This window comes from Lepidochelys kempii, chromosome 3 (assembly GCF_965140285.1).
Source record: "Lepidochelys kempii isolate rLepKem1 chromosome 3, rLepKem1.hap1, whole genome shotgun sequence".
Classification (NCBI taxonomy): domain Eukaryota; kingdom Metazoa; phylum Chordata; order Testudines; family Cheloniidae; genus Lepidochelys; species Lepidochelys kempii.
This window is the reverse complement of record NC_136382.1, coordinates 33696523-33704972: the sequence shown is the minus strand read 5'-3', so window position 1 is coordinate 33704972 and position 8450 is coordinate 33696523. Positions and strand designations below refer to the sequence as shown.

General features: G+C 42.6%; 1 long non-coding RNA gene across 1 annotated transcript; it reads right to left on the bottom strand.

The window, feature by feature from the left end:
- Positions 1-4312: 4312 nt before the first annotated feature.
- Positions 4313-7294, bottom strand: LOC140908607 (uncharacterized). The gene is made up of 3 exons (XR_012157930.2): positions 7209-7294; positions 5776-5925; positions 4313-4476 (listed from the first exon to the last, which is right to left on the bottom strand). It is a non-coding gene; the product is annotated as an uncharacterized LOC140908607 (long non-coding RNA).
- Between the last annotated feature and the right edge of the window lie 1156 nt (positions 7295-8450).

The window sequence follows — 8450 nt, the reverse complement described above, 5'->3', positions numbered from 1 at the left end:
GAGACTGTGCATGAGTAAGAGCTACTCAGTGTGAGCAAAGGTTGCAGAATCAGGCAAACAAATAACTGCCAAGTTGTAAGTTTATAAAAGATATGTTAGGATATCAATTTTGCAGGACTTTTATGATTTAGGGCCACATTATGGCCCATCCTATGCGGGGGACTAAAGGGATGTATGGTTCCTCCTTATGCTCCTGTGCTGGCTCTGCAGGAAACACCCTCCATGTCTACTACTTTTCTTACCATGAAGAAAAGCAGGGATTGGGAAGCAGGGGTCGGGATGGGCTGTCTTAGCTCTGCTCTCACAAAGTATTTGGTAGCACAGATGCATTGGCATGTGAGGAAATATGGTGCACCAGGTGCTGCACTGACATTAGGTGCAGCCCTCACAGCAAGAGGCACACTAGGAAGCGGACAGTAATGGTAATTATTTGATATTTGAGAGGTACAATGGGAACTAGGAATTATGAAATTGCAAAGGCCAAGAGAGAACAGGATATTAAGGAAGAAGGGAGTGACGAACATTATCAGCTGAAATGTCAAAGAATGAGGCCTTGAGCTTTGGCCAAAAAGAGGCCAGACAGAAAGAGCCATTCGAGAATTTGCCTGAAGCATGAAGATTGAATCTGATAGGATGTGTAATTTTTATCCTGCATGTACTTTGCACAATGTGAGCTAACAGACAGTAGTGTGAGCAGAGAGACCCTAGATTCCATGAGGGAAATCCTCACCCCATTGAAGTTAATGGGAGCTTTGCCATTGATTTGACTGGTCTTAGGATTTCACCCTAAGTGCTTAACATAACTGCAGACACTATTCTTCCAGGTTTCCTGCAGACTGAATTCTTTCTTACCACTGCCTCCTTCCTACTCCATTAGCCACTGCCCTTTCAGCAGTACTGTATCTACCATTTTATAACAGTCTGCCATGGGGTTCATTTAATTTTTATAAGTTATCCTGTATTTCTGCTTCAGTTTCTTTAACAAGTATAATCAGGACCCAGCTGTCACTTCAGGACCATATGCAGCTATTGGCATTTCTCATTTATGTCCTCAAAGCAACCGCTAGCTGCTTGTGGTTCCAAGCAACTCTAGGCTGCTGGTGTGCTGAGACCACAGCGTATCATACTGAAACAGCCTATCATGCTGACCAAAACCGTCTCATTGTTTCCTTGTACTCCCTGCCATCTGTCTGTATCCATCTGTTGTCTCTTGTCTTATACTTACATCGTAAGCTCCCTGGGGACTATCCTTTTGTTCTGTCCTTATACAGCACCTAGCACAATGGGATCCTGGGCCATCACTGGGACTCCTAGGCACTACACTAACACAAATAACAAACCAACCACAATAAAAGCAGTTGGGGGCCAGAATTTTACTGTTATAAACACACACACACACAGAGAGATATTCCAGGTGGGAGCAGAATGAAGATGGGAAAGGGAGCAAAGGAGAGAGATTGTGGGGGAGGGGATGGGGAAGAAAGTATGGAAGAGAAGTGAAAGGAGGGAGAAATAAAGCTCAAAGTTTCTCCCCCCACACATACCATACTTACCATAAAAATATGAGGCCTACACAAGCCTTAGCATAAGTAAGTTAACCAGATATCATAACTAAGTCACACTTAACTAAGTCACAAGATATCATAAAACATATTGCTGTAATAAATAAATATGCTGACAGGTAACCACAAGAAATCAATTGATGCCAGTTTGGTATTTTAGGACAGGAATATCAGCAGATGTTTAGCTGGAAAATTGCTACAGCGACCAATTGACATATATGTCAATAAGTTTAACAGAATGAATGTAGTAATCTGCAAAATAAGAACACCCCCGCCCCCAGCATTATGAGGATAAGAAAAACAACTATGGACAAAGGAGGCTGAACGTTCTTATAAATGTTCATGGCAGCCACCAGACTCTGTAACAGAGTTAACCATGACCATCAAGACCTCTACCGTTGGGAACATTTGGCATGCCAGGGATAGGACAAAACCCTCATGAACCATGACCTGTCCCATTACTTCTAGGTCTCCCAAGAATGATGTAAATATACATATAACATAACTCTGAAGACAAAATTAATACTGTATTACTGCTACTTACTTGTTTGGGTTTGTGTGGTTACTAATTATGCTAATAAAACTATTGCATATTCAAAAAATTTTCCGAAGTGTAAGTGTTGCATGTTGGGGGTTCCCAAATTGATAGTAATTCTAACAATTCTGGGCCTGATCTTAAGTCCAAAACCTACCAAACCTCAGAGATTTCATTAGAAATTCTCAAGTAATCAATACACAATCAACAGATCAGGCAACAAGAGCACTGCTCTGTGATACCCAGAAGATTTAGGGTCTCCCTGCATGGCATCTTTGTAAGCTTACCTCTCTGCGCGGTGAATATGCATCAGTTCTGCTCCTTTAGGGCATTCCATGCCTATAAACCGTCGGGTGCAGAGTTTGTCCCTTCATAACATTTTGATAAATTCAGATCACTGGAGAAGGAGAAGGCTACAGGGCCAAGAGTAAAGGTGGCATATTCTTATCATAGAATCATAGAATATCAGGGTTGGAAGGGACCCCAGAAGGTCATCTAGTCCAACCCCCTGCTCGAAGCAGGACCAATTCCCAGTTAAATCATCCCAGCCAGGGCTTTGTCAAGCCTGACCTTAAAAACCTCTAAGGAAGGAGATTCTACCACCTCCCTAGGTAACGCATTCCAGTGTTTCACCACCCTCTTAGTGAAAAAGTTTTTCCTAATATCCAATCTAAACCTCCCCCACTGCAACTTGAGACCATTACTCCTCGTTCTGTCATCTGCTACCACTGAGAACAGTCTAGAGCCATCCTCTTTGGAACCCCCTTTCAGGTAGTTGAAAGCAGCTATCAAATCCCCCCTCATTCTTCTCTTCTGCAGACTAAACAATCCCAGCTCCCTCAGCCTCTCCTCATAAGTCATGTGTTCTAGACCCCTAATCATTTTTGTTGCCCTTCGCTGGACTCTCTCCAATTTATCCACATCCTGCTTGTAGTGTGGGGCCCAAAACTGGACACAGTACTCCAGATGAGGCCTCACCAATGTTGAATAGAGGGGAACGATCACGTCCCTCAATCTGCTCGCTATGCCCCTACTTATACATCCCAAAATGCCATTGGCCTTCTTGGCAACAAGGGCACACTGCTGACTCATACCCAGCTTCTCATCCACTGTCACCCCTAGGTCCTTTTCCGCAGAACTGCTGCCTAGCCATTCGGCCCCTAGTCTGTAGCGGTGCATGGGATTCTTCCGTCCTAAGTGCAGGACCCTGCACTTATCCTTATTGAACCTCATCAGATTCCTTTTGGCCCAATCCTCCAATTTGTCTAGGTCCTTCTATATCCTATCCCTCCCCTCCAGCGTATCTACCACTCCTCCCAGTTTAGTATCATCCGCAAATTTGCTGAGAGTGCAATCTACACCATCCTCCAGATCATTTATGAAGATATTGAACAAAACCGGCCCCAGGACCGACCCCTGGGGCACTCCACTTGATACCGGCTGCCAACTAGACATGGAGCCATTGATCACTACCCGTTGAGCCCGACAATCTAGCCAGCTTTCTACCCACCTTATAGTGCATTCATCCAGCCCATACTTCCTTAACTTGCTGACAAGAATACTGTGGGAGACCGTGTCAAAAGCTTTGCTAAAGTCAAGAAACAATACATCCACTGCTTTCCCTTCATCCACAGAACCAGTAATCTCATCATAAAAGGCGACTAGATTAGTCAGGCATGACCTTCCCTTGGTGAATCCACGCTGGCTGTTCCTGATCACTTTCCTCTCATGCAAGTGCTTCAGGATTGATTCTTTGAGGACCTGCTCCATGATTTTTCCGGGGACTGAGGTGAGGCTGACTGGCCTGTAGTTCCCAGGATCCTCCTTCTTCCCTTTTTTAAAGATTGGCACTACATTAGCCTTTTTCCAGTCATCCGGGACTTCCCCCATTCACCACGAGTTTTCAAAGATAATGGCCAATGGCTCTGCAATCACAGCCGCCAATTCCTTCAGCACTCTCGGATGCAACTCGTCCGGCCCCATGGACTTGTGCACGTCCAGCTTTTCTAAATAGTCCCTAACCACCTCTTTCTCCACAGAGGGCTGGCCATCTCTTCCCCATTTTGTGATGCCCAGTGCAGCAGTCTGGGAGCTGACCTTGTTAGTGAAGACAGAGGCAAAAAAAGCATTGAGTACATTAGCTTTTTCCACATCCTCTGTCACTAGGTTGCCTCCCTCATTCAGTAAGGGGCCCACACTTTCCTTGGCTTTCTTCTTGTTGCCAACATACCTGAAGAAACCCTTCTTGTTACTCTTGACATCTCTGGCTAGCTGCAGCTCCAGGTGCGATTTGGCCCTCCTGATATCATTCCTACATGCCCGAGCAATATTTTTATACTCTTCCCTGGTCATATGTCCAACCTTCCACTTCTTCCACTTCTTCTTTGTGGCATACCAAGATTTAAAAACAGAAACAAAAATACAATTAAAATACTGCTAAACTCCATGAAAAAATCCTGAATTTTAAATGACCAATGCTATTTTCTTGTGGAAATACACTGATATCATTTACAATATGGTTTGATCAACAAAAATCATTCTGTCATAGTGCTGTGCCAAATACTGCCATCGCCACCAACAAAAAGGGATCTCTAGCCCTAATGATTTAATATAATTTCCCATAAGATGAGGCATATAGTAATTCTGTGGCTGGTTTTCTAACCAAGATGCATGTCTGTCTGCAACAAGAAAGCTGCACTTCAACCGGTAATAAATATAGTTCATTATAATTAGTGAATTCTGAGAATTTCACTTTAGATGTGATTCATAAAGAGTAGAAGCTGAACTTCATGGTTCATAGAAACAGTCTAGAAAAGGCAATTATTAGAGTTAATTAACAATTCACACATGTGGGACTATGTTAAAAAACACTTCATGATAATTATTTATCCACCTAAACTGATATCAGACACAACAGGAATACCAGAAAGACAGACAAATGTTGTGATTCTGGCAACATGAACTCTGATAGCGGATAAAAAAGTAGAAGGTCTTAGTCACATTTCCATTTCCAGTCTGGTAAAATCACCACAAGAGTTCAAACATGCATTCATTTTCAAGGACTGACAAAAATAAGACTTGTGTGGATATTGCCTTTGGTTGCTATTGAGAAAACCTCACAACAGAGTACAAAGCAACATCTGCAGACTGGTCCTCTCAGTTTGCTTAGGAGCCCCTTATTGATAAATATAATTTAAGATAGTGTAACCCTTCTGCCTGTGATATTGGAGCATAAAGGGCAGGGTCCTCACTTTCTGTGGCTTTTTAAAAACTTAAATAACTCTAGTTCCAGCCTCCACCAAGTAATCTGGGAACATATAAATATCATAGAATCATAGATGTGTAGGACTGGAAGGGACCTTGAGAGGTCTTCTAGTCCAGTCCCCTGCACTCAAGGCAGGACTAAGTATTATCTAGACCATCCATGAAAGGTGTTCATCTAACCTGCTCTTAAAAAAATCCAGTGATGGAGATTCCAAAATCTCCCTTCCAATTTATTCCCGTGCTTAACTATCTTGACAGTTAAGAATTTTTTCCTAATGTCCAACCTAAACATCCCTTGCTGCAATTTAAACCTGTTGCTTCTTCTCCTAGCCTCAGAGGTTAACAAGAACAATTTTTCTCCCTTCACCTTGTAACAATCTTTTATGTACTTGAAAACTGTTATCATGTCCCCACCTTCAGTCTTCTCTTCTCCACACTAAACAAACCCAATTTTTTCAGTCTTTCCTCACAGGTCATGTTTTCCAGACGTTTACTCATTTTTGTTGCTCTCCTCTGGACTTTCTCCGATTTGTCCACATCTTTCCTGAAATGTGACTCCCAGACCTGGACACAATATTCCAATTAAAGACTTATCAGTGCAGGGTAAAATGGAAGAATTACTTCTTGTGTCTTGCTTACAATACTCCTGCTAATACATCCTAAGTGTTTGTATTTTTTCCAACAGTGTTACACTGTTGACTCATATTTAGCTTGTGATCCACTATGACCCCCAGAACCCTTTCCACAGTACTCCTTCCTAGGCAGTCATTTCCCATTTTGTATGTGCGCAACTGATTGTTCCTTCCTAAGTGGCATACTTTACATTTGTCCTTATTGAATTTCATCCTATTTACTTCACACTATTTCTCCAGTTTGTCCAGATCATTTTGAATTTTAATCCTATCCTCCAAAGCACTTGCAACCCCTTGGTGTTGTCTGCAAACTTTATAAGTATACTCTCTATCTCATTATCTAAATTATTGATGAAGATATTGAACAAAACTGGATTCAGGACCGATCCCTGTGGGACCCCATTTGATATGCACTTCCAGCTTGACTGTGAACCACTGATAACTACTCTCTGGGAACAGTTTTCCAACCAGTTATGCACCCACATTATAGTAGCTCCATCTGTGTTGTATTTCCCTAGTTTGTTTATGAGGAGATCGTGCAAGACATATCAAAAGACTTTCTAAAGTCAAGATATACCACGGCTACCGCTTCCCCCCATCCACAAGGCTTGATACCTTGTCAAAGAAAGATATTAGGTTGTTCTTGACAAATCCGTTCTGTTACTTATCACCTTATTATCATCTAGGTGTTTGCAAATGGATTGCTTGATTATTTACTCCATTATCTTTCCAAGGACTGACATTATGCAGACTGGTCTGTAATTCCCTGAGCAGTCTTTATTGCACTTTTAATAGATAGGCACTATATTTGCCCTTTTCCAGTCCTCTGGAATCTCTCCCATCTTCCATGAGTTTTCGAAGATAATCACTAATGGCTCAGTCAGCTCCTTGGATGTATTTCATCAGGCCCTGTCAACTTGAATACATCTGTATCCCCACTCAGCACTATTAGGGGTGTGATGCTTTCTTAAGGCACCCAGGATAGTGGGTCCCTTGTTCCCTCCCCCTGCCCCACCTCCAGCATAAGGGAATCTATTTTGTGGTAGCTGGGTGTCAACCTTGTACACCACCAGCCTTTCAACTGCTCAAACACTCTCCTCAGGATTCTCCCAGTCCTATTTTGCTTTACAGATTAATGTTACAGTGCACCCCAATCTCAGAACCCCATTTGAAGAGCGTTCCCCTGTAGCATATGGCCTGTCACTGGACACTCACAGGCACTACCAGGTAAGCTGCCTCCAAAAGATACAGTATACACACAGCTGGAAGGTTACAGCTCAGGTTTCAGGTCCTTTTTAGCAGTATAGCACTGTCATCTATTTATAGTGAAAACAAATATAAGTTTATTAAAGAGCAGAGATTCACAGATTCAAGTGATTATTGAGTATGAATAATGGAAATGCTTACAAATAAAACAAAAGCAGAACCAGTGCTAGTATAAGCAGACTACACAATTGCTTAGGGCCTTAAACAGCTCAAGAGGGCCCCCCTATTTGTTTTCGTAATATGTGTTGTGGGGCAGGTGGATGGGAGGGAATATTCCTGTTTAGGTCCGCCTATAATACGCCTTCTAGAGACTAAAACTCAACTTAATAAGCTATAAGCCTTGTCTAATGCAGTTTCTCACCCCCAAGTCTTTTTTGCGATGCCTTTCTGTTGTTTGTTCCCCAGTGTGCTGGAACCATGCTGAGTTCATATCCCTCTGTCAACCTGTTTTTCCTGTTGACTTTATATGCAAATGTAGCTCCAATTGTTTTTGGCTCACAGTGCTTTATCTACATGACAGATGACCTTCCCTCCAGTCTGGAAGAAACCTGTTTTTTTCCTTTGGTTACAGACTTTAAAGCCTGATGTTAGTAGGGGTAAATAATTCTTCATACAATGTTAATATACATACTTCACAATGACATTAATGGCCAGTGTGTCACAAGCTTTCATCTGATACCCTTGTATAACATTCTTTATGGATAAGTACTATGACAGCAATATGTTAGGTGCCATGAGTTTGTCAGTCCTGATAGGAGTTGACAGAACAGTGAACCTTTTGCAAGTTGGCATTGAGGGGTTCTTAAGATCACAGTGGGCAAAAATGCTGCTTTGCTCTCTCCTTTTGGCTGTGATTGGTAGCTATCACATAGATGCTTCTGGTGTTCTGGAACTGTGACTCCGCTCTGTCCATAGACTTTGGCTCTCAGCTGGGACCACATCTGCTTCTCTGCTCTTCTGTAGACTATAGCTCTCATCTGGGGACTGGATCTACTGCTCTGCTCCCTTCACAGAATGCAATTGCCACTCTTGGCTTAGCTCTTTTAGAATCAATGATATAAGGAACCCAACCACCCAGCGTGATGCCCCAAAAGCAAACCAGAAGCACACAATCTCTCTTCCGATGATCCTGTGCCCAGTCACTGTTCAGGCCTTCCCCAGGTGGTTCCCAAAAAGGCAGTCTTCAAAATA